This window comes from Pleurodeles waltl, chromosome 5 (assembly GCF_031143425.1).
Source record: "Pleurodeles waltl isolate 20211129_DDA chromosome 5, aPleWal1.hap1.20221129, whole genome shotgun sequence".
Classification (NCBI taxonomy): Eukaryota; Metazoa; Chordata; class Amphibia; order Caudata; family Salamandridae; genus Pleurodeles; species Pleurodeles waltl.
Window position 1 is genome coordinate 568,910,540 of NC_090444.1, and position 24,919 is coordinate 568,935,458.

The 24,919-nt window shown below is 43.2% G+C and overlaps 1 protein-coding gene across 5 annotated transcripts in view; it reads right to left on the bottom strand.

The window, feature by feature from the left end:
* Positions 1 to 24,919, bottom strand: part of BCL11A (BCL11 transcription factor A) — a 134,815-nt gene that overhangs the window by 14,828 nt on the left and 95,068 nt on the right. The window lies entirely within an intron of this gene.

Genomic DNA, 24,919 nt, shown 5'->3' on the forward strand with positions numbered 1-24,919 from the left:
TCCTTGGAGAAGAACTTTGTGAGCCAAAAGTCTGGCTCGTGGCCAGCACGCCTGGCTGCCAAGTTTTGCCAACCAGAAGTCACTGTATTTCTCTCAAAGAGAAAATGGCGACTACCACTTTGGAAAACGCTGTCATCGCATCATCTCATAATGCTTCACATTATTAGGCAAGATAGAAGAACCATTTATGCAGATAAAGAACAGCACCTAGCCCTAGAATGGAGTGGTCATCAAAAACACCATATCCCTAAGCAGAGAATACTCCACCAATTTTAGGATTTCTTGTTCAATGCAGCACAGTCATCATTCTTATTGTGTTGGTTTATTTTGTTCCTTCTATGGTGGACTAAAATGGACAGCAACCTAGTGGATCTGCAAAATCAGTGGATCTGAATGGCATTCTATTTTGGTCCTGACTAACACCTATGGTAGGTAAAAGGATGCTTTCCATTGTGAACATCTCCTGCTTCCTGGCTTAGATGTCTACACATTGTAAAGAGCAGTGCACATGAGTGTGTTCATTAATCCGAAAAAGACTGCAGGTCACAGATGAATGCAGATGAAAGATGGTAGTTAATGATGTAGGCTATAATATTTATAAAAGGTAGACGTTCATGGAAGTCTCTGAACAACACGCCTTTCTTTGCGTGGCCATGTGTGTAGATACCCTCTATGTTCAGGAGCCTTGAGTGTGCAGGTGATGAGTCAGCAGATATCATGCAGGAAGCAGGGTGACAGGACCAGAAAAGGATCATGAGATATGGTGCCATGCTAAAAAAACAGGCTGTGTACAAGGGGGTTCTCAATGACTCTAATAAGATGACAGCTTACACTGACTAATGCGCGGGGGCCTTCACTTTACAAACAAATCCTACTGTACTTTGAGAGATCATGGGTCCGGTACTCATGTCAATTGAAAATAAAAAGGTCTGTTTACAAAAAAATTTATAAAATTCCAATAACTAAACAGAAACGAAGAAATTAACTAGGGGACACTTGAAAGTGGTGTGAGAAAAAAATCACATCAATACATTTATATGCTACTGTCCATGCTTAGAGTGGTAAAAACTGTTAATGCCCTCCACTGAGGGTGTTAAAGGCTATCAATTGTCCGCCCTGCAATTAAGGGCCAGAGCCAAAAGCAAGGGCCTAGAAAGAAGGTGTCAGGCAGTCGACAGCTGTTAACACCCAAAAACATGTTGATTATAAGGCTTTAGCACCCATCCTCCAAATCTGACTCTTCACAAGCAGTTAAAGGAGCCACATGAAACCCTTTCTCTGCATCGTGTTCCTGTTTACTCTCTCACTAACCTTCGATTGCAGGCAGTAAACAGTAGTTGATGCTTGAATTCTAACTATTTTCACTGCTTCAGTCATTCTCATTATTGCTTACAAAACACTCATTAGCATTAGAGGTTTGCAAAATATAATACTAATCTTTTCACTCGAAATAATGATGCAGGTTTCTTCTTCAAGTGGGCCACTGGTGTGGCAAATGTGCCACCACACAGGAAAGTAAAGAAGAAACTCGGGAACAGAGATAACAATTTTTTGTTGGGTGGCCCCTTTGTCTATTATGCTGATATTGCTATCGCTTGTCAAGTGACATTTATCAAGGTAAAAAAACAGGCCTAAATACTGCTAACATCAGTCTAGCAATTTCCACAAAAGCCACAATTTGCAGATCAAAAACGATCAAAAACAAAAGTGGTTGGAATCTGCTGAAGAGCAGACGTAACCACAGTACAAATTAAGCCACACTTGCAACACAATCGGGCCTGACTATGTACTGCACTCCGGGCCTGACCTGTAATTTACTTTACAATGCGCTCCTAATCTCATTGAATGCATCCTGCTCTTGGATAAATCTCTTTACAAGATTAGATAATAGATGCAGAAATTAGGTTTCAAACATTTGCTTAATGTGAAAAAGCAGACTGATATTCAGGGAAAACACTGTTGACATCACTGTTACAGTGTCCAGTTCACTCAGGTTTCTACCTTTCTTCTCGAAGAAAAAACTCTGATGATTATTTGCTTTGGAAATTCTACTGAGTTATAATTTGGTGAGCAGGGTAGACATAAGGTCCCTGGTAGCTGTATATCAGAATATCCTTGATCAGAAATATAATCTGACATAAATATTTCTTCTTAAATATCCTTTACAAAATTATAATCCCAATAGGTGGAGATTTTCTATTATCAACATCAATATTTTTGTAGATGAATTTAAGGACAAGGTATTTATGACAGCCATACTTATAGTGCTCTAAATATCACTCAAAATAGTGTTGTCCCATTGGTTGTAAATTTATGATTATTAAACTCAAATGGGACAATGTTTTTGTAAATGATGTTTAGAGCAAGATATTTATGTCAGACGATATTCTAACATCTGTAGTTTGCTACGTGTTATAGAGCTGCATTTTGCATTTGAGCAAAATAAGAATATAATAGGTTTGGCCCACGCCTGCAGAAATTGAATCTTTACGCCTTAAAGAAAAATCTTATGAAAAATATTTAAAATATGATCCACCGGTTCATTTTTGGTCCACGATTTGTCTCACAACAACAGCAAAAACATAAAAGCAGTACCGTGAATCTGAGCAGATCCACTGCTGTATGCATAATGTGCTACTGAATGCAGGCAGGGATGGTGGCCTGAGCAAGGACATAAAATGAAATCCAATTGGATTTTTGCATTGCCGCTGTCTCCATTCATACGCGCGGAGCTGCAAAAGAAACGCAAGCAATTCATTTTGTTTCGTTCTATCAGCAACTGAAAAAGCACCATGATCCCTAGCAACACTAACAGGCGTAATTCTGCCATACTTCTATGTTCATAACGTCAAGTCAGAGAAAATGGTATTTCATTCTATAATGAGCGTACAACATACATATAGTTTTTCACGATTACATTTTAGTATTCCCATCAACGACATATTGAGGATCAGAAGGGCAGCCCGTGAAATCATAATGTCAATGAGAAGGGCCGCTACAACGGTGGCGGCAGATTACCAAGAGGGCCGCTTTGAAACTGGTAATTATTACCAGTCCACTAATGGCAAATGATGCATTACGGTCTCATCATGCAATCTGTATTTCACTCAGTTGTTGCCAGGGCAGCATATTGTATTACACTACGCTCGCTCTAGCTTCAACTACTCGCACTGAAGTCATCAATAAAAGTGTTACGTATGATAATTTTCAAAATTACATTGTTCACTGGTTAATGATGAACATTGATTTACTGCATGGTGTTATTATGGGCTGTTCTGACTGGCTGATTTATAACAATGGTTTTCATTTGACTGGAGGGTCGGGCATTTAATATATCCAAATAGTTAGGGAAAAACTGGGAAAACTGTACAAGATGACCTAGGTGCAATAGCACATGAGGTTCTGGCATCTGGGTGAACTTTGGTATATTTCTGTGTCACTTTTCTGCCACAGCATTAAAAGAATGATAGAAAAAAAAGAAAAAGAACTTCCTAAAATTATTTCTTTGGAAGACTGATTCAGGCGATTCATCAGGGGTGTTATCTGTTATTAATTTAATCTGACCACCACTAAATAGCACACGTAGGTATACCCTCACTATGTCGCATGACATCAATACTACATCTAGTACATCGGCCTAACATCTACATAAGTGGGTAAATCTAGGTAAGTAGAAATGAAGTAAAAATACATTGTCCATGCAGCTGATTAAATATTTTTCAAGCTCGAAACTGTGTACCTGTCATAAATACTCACAGGTATGTAAAAAAATTGAACCTTAAGTCAAGTCTGCATGACCTCCCTTAAGATCTCCACTCAAGTTTTCTCAAGAGTACCCCAAATCTTCAGTGTCCTTTTCTTATCCAACATCCAGTCAAGCTCAGTGTGAAGGACTTCATGAAATTAATTTAACAATAGGAAGGCTGGGGTTCCACATGTGGCACTTAATCACAAGCTTCCAGGTTCAAGTCTCAGTCCCAAGCTCATATGTGTGTTGCTTTGAGTGAATGTAATTCGACTGCAACTGTTCAGTGTATTAAAAGCTACTTCATTCACTTTGAGACACGTTCACAAGCCCATAAATGCAGAGGAAGTGAGTCAGAAACCACAGACTTAACTCAGAGCTTTTAAGCACCACGTTTAGTGCACATTTGGAAGAGCACAAGTAGTTTACAAAGAGACCGAAAACTGTGACTTTCAAGAAAACAAAAAAATGTGCTTTTCCGAAGGCAATGCCGAGTAGAAGAAAGCGGCACACCCTGTGCTGTATCGGCTGGGTAGGCTGACCGCCATGACCAGTAGACAGCGCAAGATTAAATACCCTGTGCACATGAACGCCCAACTTGACAGGGGTAGCGGACGTGACGTCACACACCCAGTTTGACCTTCAATTCCACTCACACACACATGCATACACAAATTCGCACTTACAAGCACACTCGCTCATCTAAACACACTCACCCACAAGCATGCACACAACATACATTTAAAAGCATTTTTTAGCTTACCTTAGCTGTGAGGGAGGGTTTAACCCAGCTAATTGTATTCAATTTTTTATTAAACTAATAGTGAATAATTAAACATTTTTCACTATCAGTATAATACAAAAATATGCGAAAACAAATAGAAAGGAGCCCCAACCAGTGTTCACAACGACGTGCTGGCACTGTGTTTTTGCCACTGCTTTTGCCACCTCGGAAGCCAGGGGTTGAAAAGGCAGTGCCTGGGGTTGCAAGGGAAAAACCAGGGGTCGCAGGTGCGTACCCTGGCAACACTTAAATAATGTCCATACCAGTGCTGCTGGAAGGGGGTCCAAGGTTTTCATAAACATAATCCCAGGAATTTTAATTAGGAAAACTCTATGAATTGCTGTCTCTTCAGAACACAAAATAATGTACATTAAAAAAGCATAAAATTGCACTGAAAACTTCAGCTATACAAAACTCAAAAAACAATGAGCTTTCCGAGTTATAGCTAGCGACAGAACAAAAATCCAGAAGCACTTCACAAAAGGTTCAAGCTAGATGTCAAAAATAACATCACAAATGACACTGATGACATCACATAGCCAATCAACATCAGGGAGAGTGTGACTGAAGTTACAAATGATTGCTGTTTTGCTCAGCTGTTTGGCGATGGTGGAAAGCATATGCATTTCTTTCTGTGTGTAGAGCGCGAGGACATCTGTATATTAACAGAGGTACTTCACAATAAAATACAATGAATGTGTGCATGCCATAGTATTGCTACACTAATTTTATATAAAGTTTGTTTCTCTAAAAACACTGAAGAAATCAGGAATGGCATAATTAACAACATCACTCTTGATATCACAGGAGCACAAGACAAATGATAATATCAATGAGGGCACTGAAACCACAGGGAATTGCTTTTTTTGCATGTTTTGTGACAGGAAATACAGGCGAGTGTACATCTGTATCATTTTTGAGGAAATCTGTATTTTGGAAGTGCTTCTGTAAACCACAACCTAAAGTAAATATGAATGGGAATATGCAGCAATGTATATTAGTTATTTTTCAGTCGCTGCATAGCACTCTAGGCTGCCATCCGGCTGCTTCACAGCGCATTGATTGGCAAGTGAGAAGGTACTGGTTTGTTCAACACAAGCTCTGCAAGACGATTTGCAGCTCAATATACTGTGGTGAACTGCTCTGCTGGAACAGTTTTGTGGAAATAGTCATAAAGTACCCTTAATTAAGTTGGCATAATAGACTTGGACGGGTCAGATAATACAAAGTGAATCTATCGAGGATGCCCCAAGTTATAACAGATAAGAGCAGTGAGGCATAGAAATAAAGTGATCTACACAGCAGAGATCTATTTGGTCAAGTGGGGACACCTTAACAAGAATCCAGGTCAACTGTTTCCAGAGTATGAGACAAGCGAGTACTAACAATGGCTATTTTTTTTAAATAAAATATCCATTGTTCTTTGTTAGATGTACGAAAGAATCAGAGCGCTTGTATTTCCTGGAACCTAAAGTAATTCTTTGACTGTTTCAAAAAAATTAATTAATTTCACCAGATGACACAGCACCCTTTTGTGCCCAAATGTAGGTTATGCTAGGGCTTTGATGTAGGGCTATCCAGGGCTAGTGGTCTTGACGATCTATAAAAAATGTCTCTGTGAGATCAGATTTCAGAAGTCCAAATAAATGTGTTTTCCAGGCGGACTACCTTGTCTGTAGACATAAAACTGGTTCTTAGGCCACACAACACAACACCCCAGAAAGGCCTATGTGGTTTCAGTTAACCATACCCCTTTTCAAATTTGACAAAGTAGTGACCCAAAGATACTTAAAACATTACACTGTCAGCTTTACAATTCGGAATCAGAGAAACAGCAGAAGGGGGTTTGCCCTGAAATGCGGGTGCTTAACAATTAGTTAACCTGTCTAACAAGCATTGTGACTTGTTAGCCCTTTTCGAAAATAACACACTTTAGATGGTTATGGTAAGCGTTTTTATTTTAACCACAATGTGAGGATAAATAAGTTAGTGTCTTCATCGGATCTTGATTTTTAACACAGGGAAAGTGTTCCCCTTGTGGTCTGTCTGCAGTGCACCTTAGAGTCACAGACAGACCTCATAGTTGCTAGTGATGTTTCCCTAATAATACTTGTAAATGTTTTTTATACAATGTTGTTTCTTACAAAATGTTGTCTCTTACAAAAAAAAAAAAAACGAAAAACAAAACTGCATCAGTTACAACTGTAATTGCAGTCCACATCTCCAGATTGGAATGTGCTGTTTAACCACTACACCTGAGGTTCTCTCTGCATTGGTGCTTGAAATCAAGCCTTCATTACTTTATCTTTTCCTATTTCTTTCTAATGCTGCTACTTAATGTATGGATCTGAAAATTGGTTGCGAGAAGAATGAAAAGATTCTTCTGATTTAGTTTACTCAACAGAAACGAGTCTCAGTGTGATTTTGTGTTTTTTACTTCTGTATGTGTGACGAGTTGTACAAATAAGTTTGTTGGTGCATCTGTTTGTAAATGCATGCACTCACACATGTATGCGCAAATACCACCACTGTTCTAATTCATCATAACTTGTAGAAGGGATCACTCACTACTCTGAGTGAGTTCTTCAGTTAAGCTCAGCTGAGGCACATAGAATTAATTAAAAAAACATGTTGCACTTGCCCACGAGTCTGGAGAAATGGCTAAGCAGACGGCTGTTGATTGCATCCGACGCAGAAATTGATCTCAGCCACAATCCACCACCTGGCAGCCATTTTTTGATAAAAGGCCTGAAGATGCGAGAAGCAGATGGTTATGACCACAGCTTACAGGGCTATTTTCAAAATGGGAACCTAACCACTTACAGTGAATGAGTGGGAGCAGGGCACATACATGCATTAAGATGTCTTTTAAATATTTTTCTACATCCACAAATATGAAACCTATGTCTGCAGAAATATGGTTGACTTTTTGTATTTTAAGAAATTAGCCGGAAAAAAAGGTGAAACATTCTCGTTTCCATAAAAACAATAACATTTGTTTCAAGCAAGATAAAAATATGTTGGCTAGAACCACCTTTGCCACATAGGATGGTTGTGTTCTACACTGTAGTCAACTCTACAGTCTTCACATCGCATGTTCTTGCGACTGCAGTCCAAGAACCAGCAAATCATATCATCGATACAAACTATGTTTCGTAATCAATTACTTGAATAGAAGGGAGGTGGCAGCAAAATCCATTCACGTTAGGGTACTCTCCAAAAAATGTTTACATACCCATTCGCACTTTGTTTCTTTTGTGGATACACACAATAGCAGCCAACAGCTCTGGCGCCCAGGATGCAGCTGCCATTCACTGCCTCCCCACTCCCTGTAGAAAGTCCTTGCTCTCCTTATTTTGACCTACTTCCCAGTAAGCTACTTATGCTTCATTTACCGGCACAACTAGAACGCATCTGTTACAACACGAATATTAGAGACAAACAATCAACAGTGAATCTGCTTTAATCTCAGGTTTGATGGCCAACCTTTCCAATCAACTAACAATTATCACTGTTCAAGTACTTAGCTTTTGTGCTTCATGGATGCATCTTCACACCATTTATAATTTTCCAAGGGTTGGTGGTTCTTAGGAAAAAATAATAATACTCAAAATTTGTAAGGGGTTAAGCAAGGAGGTGTGCGAGGAAAAACTTGAATGGACTGCTTCTTGCTCAACAGGCCAAGCATCTTTTAAATTAACTTGGTCACTATTCGTCTCACAGCCTGGAACAATGAGGCGTGGTTGTACGCCGGCCATGGGGCTCTGCAGAATAAAGTCCATTAGGACTGTGTCTATAAAAAGGCTCCAAACAAAACCAACCTCTTTTACGATTATTACACCCAGCCCTGCGAGTAAAGTTTTTTTACCAATGTACGCTGCTGCAAAGAAACAAAGGCCAGCCTGCTTATACCACTCAGGGGTCTAATTGGTTCAAATATATATCCTGGAGAAATACGGAACCGGTTGTCTTACCACATCGAGAGTGGCTGATCTTTGCCTAGGCTGTGCCACTGACCCTTCTTCAGTAACATGTATACAATAATAGATAGAGTTTTGTTGAGGACTACAGGCGTAAGGAGAATTACGCGCCTAAACACTAACGCTAGTGATCCACCTTTTTGTATGACACTCTATTGCTTAGGATTGGTCAAAGAGCAAATTCCTAGAAAAGGAGAGTTAATTGTTTCCCACTGTACCTCATTTATGTTTCTTTAAGTTTTTTATGTTCTTTAGGAAGGAAGACAGGAGGAACAGAGCAGATGATAATAGTGAGATGACATGCGAAGGGGCCATGGTTTGAAGTTGAACTAAAACATCTCTCATACAAGGCAAGACTTTATCTACTCTGCTTGCACTCAGAGAGTATCTAGATTCAAAGCACTCCGCCACCAGAGATAATAAGTTCCTTGCCACCCTATCCCTGCTCTTCTAAAAGGTTTTTAGACATATAAACTCCTTAGAAATCTTTGGAGCTAACATTTTCCCTGAAAGGAACTGATCACTGTTGTCTGATAAGTTTGCTTGCAATGGATTAATGGCAGGAGAAGGGAACTGCTAGTTTCAAACATTACTCTGGAAGAAACAGAATTGCGAATAGCAAACCAGTCTCAGCTGAGGAAGTAATGCCTGGGAGGTGGAGGAATAGAAGAACAGGTATAACCATTTTATTTTCACAGGCTGCAGGAGTTTCTATTTAAAAACAAAGGGCAGGGGCATAAAATCCCTTACCCAAAATATGCTTTATGGCACAAACCATCTTACTACAACCAATCTGACATAAAGGACAGTCCTTCGGTGGGATTGATTGTTCTGGGTGATCTCCTGGAGTCAGGGCTAGAATGAGGGGCCATATTACTCAGGAAGGGGGTAAAGAGGTAGAGAACCGCTAGCTACCTAGAAGGTGAAAATCCTGATACAGTAAATATGAAAGTGCACAAACAAAACAGGTAGGGGATGCACAGAGTTTTCAGTGTGTTAGAACTTAAATAGACTCTTAACTTTAGCACCTGTAACTCAAAGATGAACCACTGGAGGGATAAATAAAGTTAACAGCACCAACAACTACATGCAGGCTTTTTTTATTGCCAAGGCTAGTCCCACTGTAAAATTATTTATGTTATGTATTTTGTGGTAATTTCTCATGCGTGACATGAAACACACAGTATGTTTCTCTAGAGAAGAGTGAGCAGTCAGTTATGTTTTGATGGCACAATCTGCTGAAATTCTGAAGAGATGGAATGTAGGCGTTTCTGCTTATTTGTACATCATGTGAATATATCAGACCAGATTATTCTCCCGTCAGAATTAGTGGAGAAACACTGGAACTAGAGCAAATGTGTTGTCAGTCTGTCACAACGTTCGTACTTTCACAACTTTCCACGGCAGTTTATAAGGTAGCATTTGTGAGGAATAAAGTGAAAATTAGAGAGAGGCAGCTGGAAGAAGTACGACCATCTCTAAATGAGGCGCATGCCTGGTCAGGCGCAGGGGAGGCTTGCCCTTGATCTTACAAAGTCCAATTGTTTTCATGCCAGGCTACAGGCACAGTATGGTAGGAAAACAACCCCTAAAGCTTGGGTATGCATACTACCCATTCATGACCATGTGAAATGTGAATGACATTTGAAATTTCAGTGGGTTAGAAATTTCTGATTCTGCTCAAAGCCACTACCAGCAATTCTGAATTGATGCTGCATGCAGTAGGGGTGTAGCTGTAGTGAAAGCAAGCATGTCGCTGTTGTGCGCCCTGAATAATCAAGAAGCAGAACAGTTGAAGCTGCAAACCATGTGTGGTCAATTTATTAGGTGATGGCTGGCCGTATGGGCCTGGCGGTTCACATCTGTACACATGTTCTGTCTCTGTGCTGCGGCCGCACGGATACCCCCTTTTCAGCTCAGGTGATTGTATGCAGAACAACGGGGCATCTTCCGGAAATCTTCTTTAAAGCAAACTTAGAATCATGTTATTCAGTCAAATAGTTAATAATATGCCTATTACTGTTTCCCAGGTGTATCTGTCTCCCAAAAAGGTCCTTGGTAAATTATATTTACCAACGTTCACATAAACAGGTTAAAAACAGAAACTGACAAGAAGTAAACTTGGCAAAACGTAAAGTATCAGCAAACACTCCATGAGTCACACTGTCCAACTGGATGGAGACCTGGCCAGCAACTGCTCTGTTTCTAAGTCCTCTTTAGACATTTTTTCGGGAACCCCATACATTCTCAAACAATTTTCATCAATTATTGCCTTAAACTTCCCTGCTACACGAATGCTCCCTCCAGCTTAGTTCCAGGCAGTTCACCCACTGCAAGCCTTTTCGGGTGGACTTTTGTCTTGGGTCTGTTGATTCCAGCATAGAAGACCTTGGCTCCTGGTCACTTGTGTTCCCCTTCTGCTGATTGATCTTCCATGACCCAACCTTTCTCTTTTTAGAGTGTGTGTTTTCTGCAACATGTGGTTCCAGGATCGGATCTGTAGAAGGCTGTCCAAGTGGCACCATTGCCTCCTTTTTGATGTCTGCATCCGCCGGGCAGAAAGCACTAGTCAGTGTCCTCTCAGATCAGCTATTGATCCCTACCTTGTACGTGTTTCCTGCTTTATTCATAAGCTCCAACCCCACTTGCCACAGTTCCTGCTTCGTTGACCATACCTGCTCCTGTCCTTTTTCGTGCCAGGGAGGTCCCGAGTGGACAGCTCTTCACTTTGGTCTCCCAACAGCACAAAGTATTTTATCTTTTACATGGTCTTCCAAGTTCTCTAGTTCTGACTTTTTGCTGTATCTTACATCCAATGTGTTCTTTGGGTAGATTCTGGCTAAATAATAAAGGTCGAACTAGTTAGGGGTTTGTGAAAAACTCAGTTTTGCGTTATTTTCGGCAGGTGGAGGGCTGTATAAATACTATGTGTGAAGGAAGATATGTTTTGTCTAGAGAAATGTATGCTTTCTGGGTCCTGGAAACCAAAGGAAAAGTGAACCTGTGCCTTATAGTAGTCTATTTCACATACTCTAGAAATTACATTCAGAGCGTGAGGGAAAAAAGGCCTGTGTATGACACGTGTGCTGAGCTGCTCTATAATTTGAAACCAATTTGCCAACAAGTACAAAATAATGGCTGCTTGACCTACAGATCTGCTCATCAATATGAGCATTGGATTTTAGCAACAGTTCACGATGACCCAGATCTGACTGGGAATGTTTCCTTCTTGCTCATAAATAAGGAAAGGAAAATGTGCCTGCGTTGGCCTCGCCTGGCAACTGGTTCTCGCTGCAGGAAAGTTCAGTGCTGAAGGACGCGGAAAGCCTCCTTCTGCCATAAGGACACATTCAGGCAGACGTGACCTGGCTATGAAAGTGCCACAAAGACAAAGTCTAGGCACTAACTGATTTGAGTGACACAAAAGACCCACAGGCACAAAAAGAACAGCCTCCCAGGCCACATTCATTAGTTTGTGTTTCAGATTAGATGATAGGTCTAGATCAAATTCAGGAAAAGTGTTTCAGATTTTCTGCTCTTGGTATCGTTCCAGATCTAAGGCCCTTTCCAAAAGTTCTATTTACACGGAATAAAACAGACACTGAATATGTCAGTGCCAGGAAAGGTGACTTTATTGTCAGCTCAAGTGGCCCACGATGCCCACTCAAGTAAGTTCTTGTTAAAGTCTGCCAAACTCGATCATGTCCATACAAATACAATTTAAACATAATTGTATGCGATACTAAGTTAAATCATGATGGTGTTGTAAACCCAAGATCTGCGGCAGGGTGGTGAGATTCCCACACACCAGTTACTTTCTTCCACGAACAGTTCTGGGCTTTCTAGGGTCATCGAACGCTGCGTATTTGTGTTTTCTTCTGCTTTTAAGGCACCGAGGTTAAAGAATGCAAGGCATGCAGGTCCATCATTGTGCATTCAGGAGAAGAATTCACAACCGAGCGGGGAGGGTGGGAGGGAAAGGTCCTTGCCTGTCACAGGGTGTAGTACAACACGCAAAGGCTGTGTGTAGGTCACTAAAATTGTAACGTCTAGTGCGGCAGGCCTCAGTTCTGCAGAAGGTGGGAAACCCCCTGACGAAGGAGGCACAGCTGAACTTTTAGGGCTTCCAGCCAGGAAAATGTGTAAGGTGTGTGATTATTCCTCATGCATGTAGCATCCATGTAATCTTACCCGACCCTGTCAATGGACGGTGCTCCTAAGACACACCATGAAAAGAAGCATTCTGTCTTACCCCCAAAACCCGTAACCTGGTATTCAGACACGGGGGGGCTAGCTACATTCTGTCACCGCTGCTCTATTTCCAACGCAAGAGGCTCTCCCTGGGAGGCATTCTCGTCCCTGCCCCCCGCGCCCTCCGTGTAAAGTTCTGCGGTGCTTCATGGCTAATTTCATACTATTTAAATTGAATAAATACACAGGCATATGTAATAACCGGTACAGTACTGTCTTTCTGTTTAAGGCGTTAAAACATAAAATATACAATTACAAAAAAAAAGCAAATGTCTGCAATTTATATACAGAAAGCTGCAAAAACACACCATGCACTATACTTTCCATTGTCGGTTTCAATGTAGATGCTCCATCAGCTTTCACAACACATAGGATAAACCTCCCATTTTTCCAGCAGACTAATGGTCATTCTCATTCGAGTGCACGTGTGTGCCTGGGGGCGGTCACTCTCCCACGTTCACAGACAGCACAGGCACCTGCTAGCATACGTTTCGGAAGCTAATCCACATGCCACGGTGTGAGCTGCGCATGCGCACCAACAAACATCCTGCCATTTTGAATGTGGTGCTTATAGGATACCCCAATTGTTTCTGCATGCATTGCCTATTTGCATCAATAGAGAGCTGTACTAAAGTCTGCATCAATATGCAAAGCAGTGAAGGGGGGCTAGTAAGGCTGCACCTCCTCATACTGCACGCACCAGGAAACATATATTCGTGCAAATCTCATCACCTAAGACTCTTGTGAATTTTGTGCTGTAGCCAAATTATCCTCGCAGTAAATTAGTTGTGCTACTGGTTATATTCTTTTATCCGGCGTTTTCCTTGCTGGGTCTAGTGATGACATCGGAGTATGGAGGAGGAATAAACAGGCTTAACAAGTTGCACATCCGCCACCAGAATCCCGGTATTGTTGGCTGAGTCCTCCGTTCTCGCTCGTGAGACCCGAGTCTCAATCATCTAAACTATCCCTCCTCACTGCCGGTTCATTTACCAGTCTGTCAGGCTCACCCCTTCCCCATCACACATCCCCACACTCACATGTCTAAAATAGAGAGTTGTGAAGTGTAAGGGGTAGACAGAAAGATAGAAGTTCAGCGTTCCCCCAATTTGACAACAAATGTATGTTTCATCACAGAAGTGCAACAATTGGGGCATAATTACATTTTAGAAATCCCCTGCTACAAAAAGGTCCCCTGTCTTTCACTCTGCTTCCATTTCCCTTCCTCAATACGTTGCCACGTTTACCTTCACTATTCATTACCACAACACTTCCATTACTTCTTCCCCCTACTGAATTTATCACAAGACTGTTTACCAACACGTTTTAAAAACTAGTATACATTCTAAAATCAATGTTTTCTGGGCCCTAGGATTGAATTAAACCAAAAACATTTTAGGGAGGTGCACCCTGTGTCAGAGTCTGCCTTTATTCTCTTTTTATAACTAAATTCATAGGGTCCTTTGAGGGCTTCTGCTACATTGTTAAGTGGCTGTATTCATTGTTTTTGTTTTTGGGCGGTGGGGTCCTTGCTAATGATCAAATAAAGGGGACCTGATATGAGAAGTACCGGATGTGTTTCACAGCTAGCACCGTGGTAGAGGGGTTAAGAAATACTGGCACAGCTGACGTAGCGGCAGGTACCCCTTGGCAACACATTAGCAAAAATGAGCCTGGATTCAAAATTGATTTTGGACCCATTACTGCTTTAAAAACTGTAGTAGGAATAGGATTTAAAAAAAGGCAAAGACAGAATGTTGGAAGTCAGGTACCATATTGTAGTGGTTTATCAACTGATTACAGTGTCACGTCCTATGGCTGCAGTTCACATCCCAGGGACAGTGTCAAGTTTCTTAAAGAAGTACACAAATAAATGTTTCAGTCATTTCTGGAAATGTCAAACTTCCAAATGACATGTTTCTGCAACACCCCAGCGCATATAAGTAAACAGCACCTTCCTTTGTGTAATATGCACACACCTATTTCTGACAGCTAACTTCAAGTATACCTGATAGCTAGGGAAGATTATTGGCTGGCTCACGTAGGAAGTTTTCCTAACAATGATGAATCACTTGCTACACAGACAACATCATCTCCGTGAAAAGCATTGCAACATCACCTCAGTTTGAGGTCCAACCTGAAAGGCTTGTAAGAAAAAAAAACTGTATTCGTCCTTTGTTAGCCAATGAAATGAGGCCATCTCCACAGGGGAAATAAAGTGTAGGACAGAATACACCTCGTTGACATTTTAAATCTAATATATCAGTTAATGGCTTGGAATATGCATAGAGCACAAGGCAGAAGGTTGAGGAGTTTGTGTTTGTCATCAGAACCAAAAGCTGAGAAAAATATTATTGTTCTTATTAGAATGGTGTAAAATTATATTTGTGACACAGAAGAACACAAAAAAAGAAGCAATACCTATATGAAGAAATTATTGTGAAGAACCTATTCTACTGCATTGACAACCATGAACATACTATTGTGAAGAAAATCAGAAAGAAGAAACTCTCACAAGAAGGCTAACCATAACAGAATAATCCTAAACATGCCTATATTCTCCGCATTAAGCAGAGCCCTTAACGCCAAAAACAAAACGTAACTCTAAATCGTGAATGCAAACATATCCCTATCCATTCTTTCCTTTGCCGCACCCAGGCTAGCCATTACTTTTGGCCAGAATCCTTTCCCGTTCCTAAACCCCACTCTCTTCCTCTCACCCAAATTTCAATCTCTTATCCAAATAGTAAGCTTTAGCAAAAACCACCCACACTCCTAAACCCTCACACAATTCTAAGCCTCATGCCATGCCTAAAACCGACCCTAACCATACAATGGTGGAGTAACTACTAATAGAAAAAGCACATTTCCAAAGTTTAATTTTTTTATTGTGTTTATTACTCATGATAAACAAATGTGCTAACTTTTGTCATTTTTGTTGTTCAAATCCAAACGAATTTCTAATTTATTAGGTTGTTTACAACCTTTCTTGGTAACCTGGATCTTGTTGTGAAAAATGTATTGATGAAGGCATGTATAGCTATATATATATATGCCCCTATAATACACGGTAGTACTAGATATGTATATATCTTAAGCCCTTATACTCCTGTAAAATTTCTTTACGTAGGCTTATAGCAACAATACTGTTATAGACTCTGCAGCTCAACGATTGTCATACAGTCCTAATGGAAGTAATGCAATCAAAGAAAGTGGTCTGATACGCCATTCAATTTACAGAGACCAAATATCCCCATAAAGACTGCTAAAACTCAAACAAAGTAACAAACATAGTGAAGCAATACACTTACTTACGGAATAAACACATGCAACTGATCCTAGGATTAGATTTTACATATTATACAGAATAATTTAGGCCTGACAATGTGCACAGTCAGGAGTTATGCGACCATAAATATGATCTGATAGCCAAAATGCTGACCAGAAATATAACTGTGGTTGTCTTATACTTTAGAGGTACCATGCATGATACATGTGCAAATAAAGGAAAATAAAGAAATACTTCAGTCCCCAGCGATTTCTATATGCCACATGCAAACAAATTAATATATTACAGCTGTGTGCTCTTGCTTTGCTGCATCACTTCATCAGACCACCAAACCAACCAAAGCACGCTTACGGCACTAAGTGACAACAGGTTGACTGATCCCTTCATGTGACTGGCTGGAACCACAGGAACATGAGCAATGTTTTGCACAATAGCTTCAGCGGTCACTTTGAGGAAATTGCATAATCCACAGACAAGTTTGCTGAGCTCTCACTGCAGTTATATTTTTCTTTATGAATTTGGGCAAAGGCAGAGCGTCAAACAAGAGTACTTCAAAAAGTGGAATGGCCCTTCACTGGTAACACGAGCAACGCACGCCCTTCCAGTCGGCCCCACGTCCTGGCACCCTCTTCAATTAGCCAATTTGCTTTCGTGGGGAATCAGGAAGATAAACCCAAGGGGCGTAGGGTTGAAGAAAATTAAATTCACTGTAACATTTGGAAACGAGGACATTACGAGCTGACTCAGTCTCACAGCTCCTGTTAAAAATCAGAGGCTTGTTAGATGTAATGATCATCTGTGCCTTGACACTGGCGGCATACGAAGGGGCTTGTCGAGCAGCTTTTCTCTAATTTAGAGCTCCTCAGTTAATTAGAAAGCCCTCAGATTCTTCCGCGAGTGCAGGTCACTGTCAGCGGACCCAGCATCTAAAGCCTTCCGTGTGACAGTTGCCAGGCTGCCCTCCCGCGAGCTGGCAGGGTTGGGCAGAGTCTTACAGTGTCAAGGAATTCAATCACGGCTGCCAGCTTCACCAAGAAGCCACAAGTAAGGTTGCAGTAAGGTTGCAGAACTCATAGTCTCTTTTTCCTCACATAACACAAGCGTGGGCGAAGTCTGCATCAGCCAAAGCTAAGAATATCAAGGTTTCCAGCTGGAAAGGATGGAGGAAGAAGAGCAGCACAGAAATCAGGACTACTTCATGTAGCTTCTTTCCAGTGGTGTTAGACCTGCATGTTTTTGGGGGGGAAATTTGTAATTTCCAATTGGCAAAATGTGCTAGAGAGGCCACGGACTCTAATTATACGAAACATTTTCTCCATCTCCTATGGTCTTGTTTCAATGTCACTTAGCACAATGCGCATAGCATGGGCCAGCCCTAGATCACACTCTATAAATGTAGGGAATCTAAAATGCTAGTTCGGTGGATTACATTTTATCGTCAGCCTTGCTCGAAGCAAAGGACGGACTTTCTGAACGTTTCTCGACTAAGGTCCTGAGCCAAATGCAAGAGGTATGATTCCGAGTGCCATCTAAAGCAAGTCATATTTGCTCTAGCACCAAATGCTGAAATAGCCTTGCACTAATTTTCAGGCAGGACTCCCTCTCAACATAGCTCTGGAGGTCAAACTGTCTGGGTCTGCGTGAAAGGGATTTCAGTCATTCCATTATTTGGCTGGGCTGTTCACTTCCTAGCCCCTTGAATCCCCTACCTGTAACCCTATATTAAAGTCTGACTAGTTGTCAAGTGAAAGCAAAATCATACCAGTTAATCTGTGCTAGCAAGTCTAGTAAATTGCGGAACTATTCTATCACATTGTAATGTATAATATCTAAAAATATATCATTGACGTTATATAAGCTCAGATGAATTCCCAAAATCAATTACGTTGGATTAACCAAATCCGAATTCACAGTTCATAAGTTTGTAAATTCCAGGAATGCACCCTCGAACAAAGCAGTTCTTCATGTGTTTATGTTGAGACTGGTCTGCATGGTCCGTGATCGTGTTTGGTCTGCATCAGGATAGCACAAACAGTGCAACAAAACGAAACCAAGCCAGTGTCAGTGGGTAGTTGCTACATGTGCCACTTGTACAATTTCTGCTTCCATTTAAAAGCGCAAACAAATTGTAGACAAAGAAGATGTTTGCTCTGCATTTACAATTAAAAACATTTAGCAAGTTTTATACAAATGCTACAACTTCCGTGCATTAGGACAATATTCTTCACCAGTCCAGACCATTCACGGTTGGCATTTTTGTCTCACTTTTATTTCTGAAATTGTCATTGCCGGCTTGGGGACGCGGTGAGGTGGAGGGTTTGCTGCTGTTCGGAATATAACCAATGGGCACGCACGTCTGCCAGGCAAGTTTGCGGCGAGGAATAGAATGGGATCTGTGTGGCAGCAAAACGTTTCCTACATCTGGGGAGACCCGGAAGCAGCGCCTCCAAACACCGCAACGTGACAACGACTCAGGAGGAAAAGGGTACAGTTCAGTCACAGGCCTCGGTGCACATCAATCTGCTGTCAACATTTAAACTAAAAACCGCGTGCTCATTCTGGATTTTGACTATTTTTTATGAGTACAGCAGACGTCCATGCACAGATCTTCAGCGGTGGTCGCATAATCCCAATGAACAAATATTCATAAACCAACAGGCCTTGGAGCCTTCTCGTAAAAAACGGGCGGGTAAAGCATGAATATTCATGGGCTGGTGAAGCTTCCCACGCTCTCCTCAGATTTAAGCAGCTGGGCAGTCTGCTCATTCTTGTCAGTCCTTCTGCCCCTCCCTGGATGCCCCCCCCCCCCCCCCCCCCCCCCGTCCTGTCTGCCACTAGCATTAAACCCTTTCGCGGCTCGTGCTGGACGCTCAGGCCGCCTCCTGCAGTGCGTGTCCAGGGCGCTTTGCCTGCCCTATGCAACCTGTTGTGAATCAACCCCCACTCTCGCCTGCACAGCTCCTGGCGTGATTCGAGATAGCGGGGTTCTGAAGCCACCCCCTTATTCACGGAAGCTCTGATCGTTGCTCCCGATCTGAACCCTGCAAGCCACACAGGCTGCCTCATCCCTGTACCACGCCAGCACTGCATACCTTACGGGGGCACAGCTGCCCCTCGAGAATTTTCATTTGAGGTCTGATTTGTTCAGGGTAAAAGATCTCAAAATGAGAGATTATCAGACATCAGAGTTAGGGCTCCGGCTGCACTGCTGAGCAGCCTGTTCAAAAAAATATTGCACACAGGCCAGTGTAAGTGTTTTTGCCCCCCCAGAAAAAGTGCCACTTTACCACTACCCCCAGTCACGGTCCAGTAAAAAACAATCATGCCTGGAGGTACAGCGCCCCTCTGCGTTAAACAGGGGCCTACGTTACTCAGCGAGTTGCCTGATGTCACACTAATTAGCTATACATAGTGTAATTGAAACACAAACCTACAGATCTGAAACTGACCCTAGCAACCACTCGGTCTAGGACCCTGTTAATGTATTTCTGAAGCGCTTTCCTATGCTTTATGGTTGGTCAAGTAAATAGCTGCTCCACTTGCTGTGCATTCTTGGACAAGAGTGTTGGGTGAGTTGTGGTTGGAGTGCTGCCTGTGATTAGAGTGCTTTGGTGGTGTGTGGGTGAGACTTGGAGTTATGCTAAAGCAGTGCTTAATTTGTAAATAAAAAGGTGCCAGTGCCCAAAACCCTCCTCTTAAAAACGCGGCTGCTAGAATTAAATGTGTGAACACGGAATACTGAGGCGGCATAATCCTGAAGTCATCTCGGGCCTCTTCAATCCACATAAAGCCACTCCTTGTCCCTTCAGCGCACTCTTGCAGCTTTCTACTTTCTCCTTTTATGAGGCTTTTTCGTTTTTCCCTTCCTCCGTCTTTCTCATATGTCTCTTTTGCTCGCAACAAATGCTTGAGGCAGAAGAATAAGCCCCGGCCACAAAAAATAAGTGCTGGTGCTCAGCACCGGAAACATCAAGCACAAATTAAGCACTGTGCTAAGGACTTGACACAGTGGCATGTAGCAACACCTCGTGCATGGTACCTTATCAATGGCTTTGTGGTGCCTTGCATTGGTCTCTGCGCCACTTCACAGGGAACACTATTCCAATAAATAACTGCTCTGAAGGTCAAAAGGTTGTGGCCGATTCACAAAACCATTTATGAGCATGGAAGTAGTACTCAAATCAAATCAAATCATTAACATTTATAAAGCGCGCTACTCACCCGTGCGGGTCTCAAGGCGCTAGGGGGGAAAGGGGGGGTTATCGCTGCTCGAACAGCCAAGTCTTTAGGAGTCTCCGGAAAGCGGAGTGGTCCTGGGTGGTCCTGAGGCTGGTGGGGAGGGAGTTCCAGGTCTTGGCCGCCAGGAAGGAGAAAGATCTCCCACCCGTCGTGGAGCGGCGGGTGCGAGGGACGGCAGCAAGTGCGAGGCCAGCGGAGCGGAGGGGGCGGGTGGGGACGTAGAAGCTGAGGCGTCTGTTGAGGTATTCCGGTCCCTTGTTGTGGAGGGCTTTGTGTGCGTGGGTGAGAAGACGGAAGGTGATCCTTTTGCTGACTGGGAGCCAATGCAGGTGTCTCAGGTGTGCGGAGATGTGGCTGTTGCGGGGTACGTCGAGGATGAGGCGGGCCGAGGCGTTCTGGATGCGTTGCAGGCGGTTTTGGAGTTTGGCGGTGGTCCCGGCGTAGAGGGTGTTGCCGTAGTCCAGGCGACTCGTGACAAGGGCGTGGGTCACGGTTTTTCTGGTGTCGGCGGGGATCCAGCGGAAGATCTTGCGGAGCATGCGGAGAGTGAGGAAGCAGGCGGAGGACACGGCGTTGACTTGCTTGGTCATGGTGAGAAGAGGGTCCAAGATGAAGCCGAGGTTGCGGGCGTGGTCTGCGGGGGTCGGTGCGGTGCCGAGGGCCGTGGGCCACCAGGAGTCGTCCCAGGCGGACGGGGTGTTGCCGAGGATGAGGACTTCCGTTTTGTATGTACTCTTACATGCCCCTGTGACTCCTACTCCCTAATAGTAAAAGTGCAAAGAAGGCAACATCTTTTCTCATTTTACCATAATATACAACGTATTCCCGTTTTAGGTGTCTTAGAGCTAATTTACAAAGATATGGAAGAGTATGGAAAAGATTACTACCAGAGTACTTCTTTGTATACTCATGAATGTCTTTGGGTATTGGCCTTGTTGTTTCCAGTACTTAGCATATATCTCCTCCTTTCAGTTTAGACCAGTCCATACTTGATATAGTTATTTTCTTCTGGTGGGTTATGAAGACCAACATTATTGATGTCAAATGGTGTTTACAGCCTCAAAAGGTTGAAATATACTGCAAAGAAATGGCACTAGTTCCATAACCACTGACTCGTAACACACCAGGTTTGGCCTCTCCCACTACTCTCTTTATATTCCCCACTTTCTGCACTGCTGGTATTTTCTTTTCAAGATTAGTGGGGATCTCATTGCTAAAAAAGAGGAGAAATTCTGGTGTAGGGAGATGGGCACGACCAAAGGCGCTCTAAGAAACAGGCCATGGATCACATAAAAGCTGTAGGCAAGTTAAGGTATAAGGCTAAATTATTTTTGATACTATTTTATCAGATCAATGATCTTTTACTGCATAAAATGACTTCTGGTGAACCCGCCTCAGTTACTTTTCACGACCAGAAACATTCTCGGTGCCGAGAAGATCTGAAGGATAAGGAGGAAGTAGCCCTGGCTTCACCTCTTAAAGTGATCGGGTTTCATGGCACAGAACAACAGCGGAAGGTGAGGGAGCGCAACATGTTTTACGGATGCATGCAAGAAATGCAGCAAAACGGAAATAGAAATTACACATGTCAGATACTCTAAAACAGTGGTTCCGAACCTTTTGACTTCTGTGGACACCCACTTAATCATTACTGGATCCCAGGGACCCCCACGGAGTCATTATAGAAATCCGGGGACCCCCCACTGAGTCATTACTGAAAGCTGGGGACCTAATCTGTTAATATTATTTAATTTTCTCAGCAGTCACGAACCCCCCTGAGGAGGCTTCTCGCCCCCCCAGGTGTCCCCGGACCACAAGTTGGGAGCCACTGCTCTAAATAGCTAGCAGCAGATCTTAGGGCCATATGTACGAACACATTTTCCCATAGACACAGAATGGGCAAAACTGCTTGCTACATCTGGCCCTTAGTGTGGTGACATAAGAGTAGGCACAGGAAGTAGCATGTCGACTGAACACACCCTTCGGTAATTACAAGATAAGCCTCCTCTAGGTACAGATGGGAGAGGTGATGCATCTGCCCTCCTCAGGACAGGATGTACTGACATGGGGAGTACGGGTTCTGCAGTAGAAAGGCCTTGTGTTGTAGATCTGGTGCAATGGGAGTCTGTATGGAGGCACCCAGATATGAGCTCCCAGCAGGCACGCTTTGTGGCTTCGCACACTGTCATACACATTACCCTAACATTTCTGCCAGGTACGTTATGTCTTTCACCTTCACCCTAGATGCCAACCCCCGCCATGAAAAGATGATATGATGAGCGTCAATAGAATTCCTTGCAACATCATGACTGTTAGCTACTTCGTGACATTGCCGGGCTTCAGGCCCATAGGCTAAACTGCACATTGGATTTGGTTCATTTATTTCGAACATAAGTAGCACGCCTCTTGTTTTAAGTATGCACAATACTGTCTGTGCTGTAACAAAATATTTTATTTCCTCAAAGCTGTCAAAAAACGTTGGATCAGATACATCAAACCGTTAACAGTGGCCAGTGGTTTGTGGTCGAATCCCCTTTTTGCAAGTTAGAAGTTCTCCCCAGGCAACCACGACGAACGACTGACGTGCACTGTATCAGTGTGGATGAGATGTGTTCTAATGCAATGCGGTGCGTAGTTGGAAGCAAACTGCACCAGTGCACGACACATCTACTGGGCATCGCCTCAGTGCTGCTGCGAACCAGAGGAGTTGTGCAACATTTTCCTGTTGCAGTGGGGGCCACGGACATGGGCGCACATCATGAATTGCCAGGTGACCCCTCAGCTGATGCCATGCTACAGCAGTGACAACCGGGCCGGACACCTTTCCAGCTGTGAATGGGAGTTTGGGGGGTATTGAGCATCGCGGGAATGGAATGCCCAATGATCCCCTAATTCGGAACTCATAACAAACGAGGCCCCGTAACATAAGCTGATCCACCCAATAGGGGGGACTCCTGGCCTACCCAGAGGTCCTGCTCGAGGGTCACTGCCTTTGCTCTGCTCCCAAGTATGGAGAGCGTCTGCGTTTATCATGAAGCATTCGAATAGATGATAGCATTGTTATCATATCAGTATCACCGTATTGCTGCAATATTAGTATTACTGTTATTATTTGGTTAGTGGTAAGAACAGCAGTCGTAGTAATAATAATTATAATATTCTATTGTCGGCGCTAGTGTTCTAAATACTGCTGATGCGTTTTATTTCCGACATTATGATGTACAGTATTATTTCCTGCCTTGCTTTTTAACTGCTACTATTGGATGTTAGTATTATTAAGCGGCAAACAAATGGGTTTAGGACGGCCTACGTGGCAATCAAGCGCGCAGACCTCTTCTGAAAGCAGCAGCACCCTCCCACCCCCCGACCCTGCCTCATTTCGGCTTCCCCTCGGCAGTGGCGTTTCCCCTGCCTCGGACTTCCCCATTCCCCCGGGCCGCCCTGAAATCTGCATTCTCTTTCACAAGCGGTGGGCCCTGCTCCCCCAGCTGCCACTGGCCGCCACTGAAACAGCTTCCCCATTGTCCCCTGCCAGACGTTGTGTTGTGTGCCAAGCGACTGACCACAAACAAAAGTCTGTTTGACCAACACTTGTTCCAAAACAAAACAGTGGCCGAAAGGAGGAAGTGCTGAAAGGAGGATGAATTGATGTTCTGACAATTCTCGGTTCCAAACAGACGAGCGTTCTGCTCCGGAACATGCATCCCCGGCAGACAATAGTGTCTGCTCTCCCCGCACCGAGTGATCGAGCCCTGTGTCCGAAAGACAGGGTCATGGTTGCACCCCGAGTGAAACGTGTGCGCTTGGTGTAACAGCAGGGTGTCTCTGGGGCTAGACCAAAACACTTCTGATGCTTGGGTCTGACTGCCAGAGAGGGCACCGATGAAGGCAACAGAAGGGCTATCGCCATTGCAGTGGCCACATGTCTAATAATGTTTCAGTGGGTATTTGAGCGCTTTTGGAACATGACTTCCCAGATGGCCCCTTTAAGGGGGCAGGAGCAAATGCTGAGCCTGACTGAGTAAACTGCTGTACCCATCCTTGCATAGGCATAAGGTTGATTTCTGCATATGCAGGAATCTTATTAGAAACAAAGACTGCCTTACAGCACACCTCAGTCTGCCTTTGTAGCTAAGGTTGGGATGCTCAGCATTAGAGAGGGTTCTGTTGTTGTAGACTCCCTTTTCAAGCAATCAGTCATTTTTAGAGCCCGCTACTCACCCATAGGGTCTCAAGGCGCTGTGGGGTATGCCCTCAGGATTCAGTCGAAGAGCCAGGTTATAAGGTCCTTCCTGAATTGAGGTAGCAATGGAAACTGTCTGACGTGGAGAGGTGTGGTGTTCAACATTTTGCCACGAGGTAGGTGAATGATCTATCTCCAGCCGAGGACTTCTTTTTGGGGGTATGGTGGCAAGCGACTGCTGGGAAGAGCGGAGAGGTCTGACGGGGCAGTACCAGGAGATACAGTGGTTGAGGTAGCTGGGTCCAAGGTTGTGGAGGGCCTTGTAAGCATGTACGTTGAATTTGAAAAAGATCCTCTTCTCGACAGGGAGCCAGTGGAAGTCCATTTTTTGCAGCTTTATAGCCTTGGCAGAAAAACTAAGAGGACTGTATTTTTCACAGCCACACAT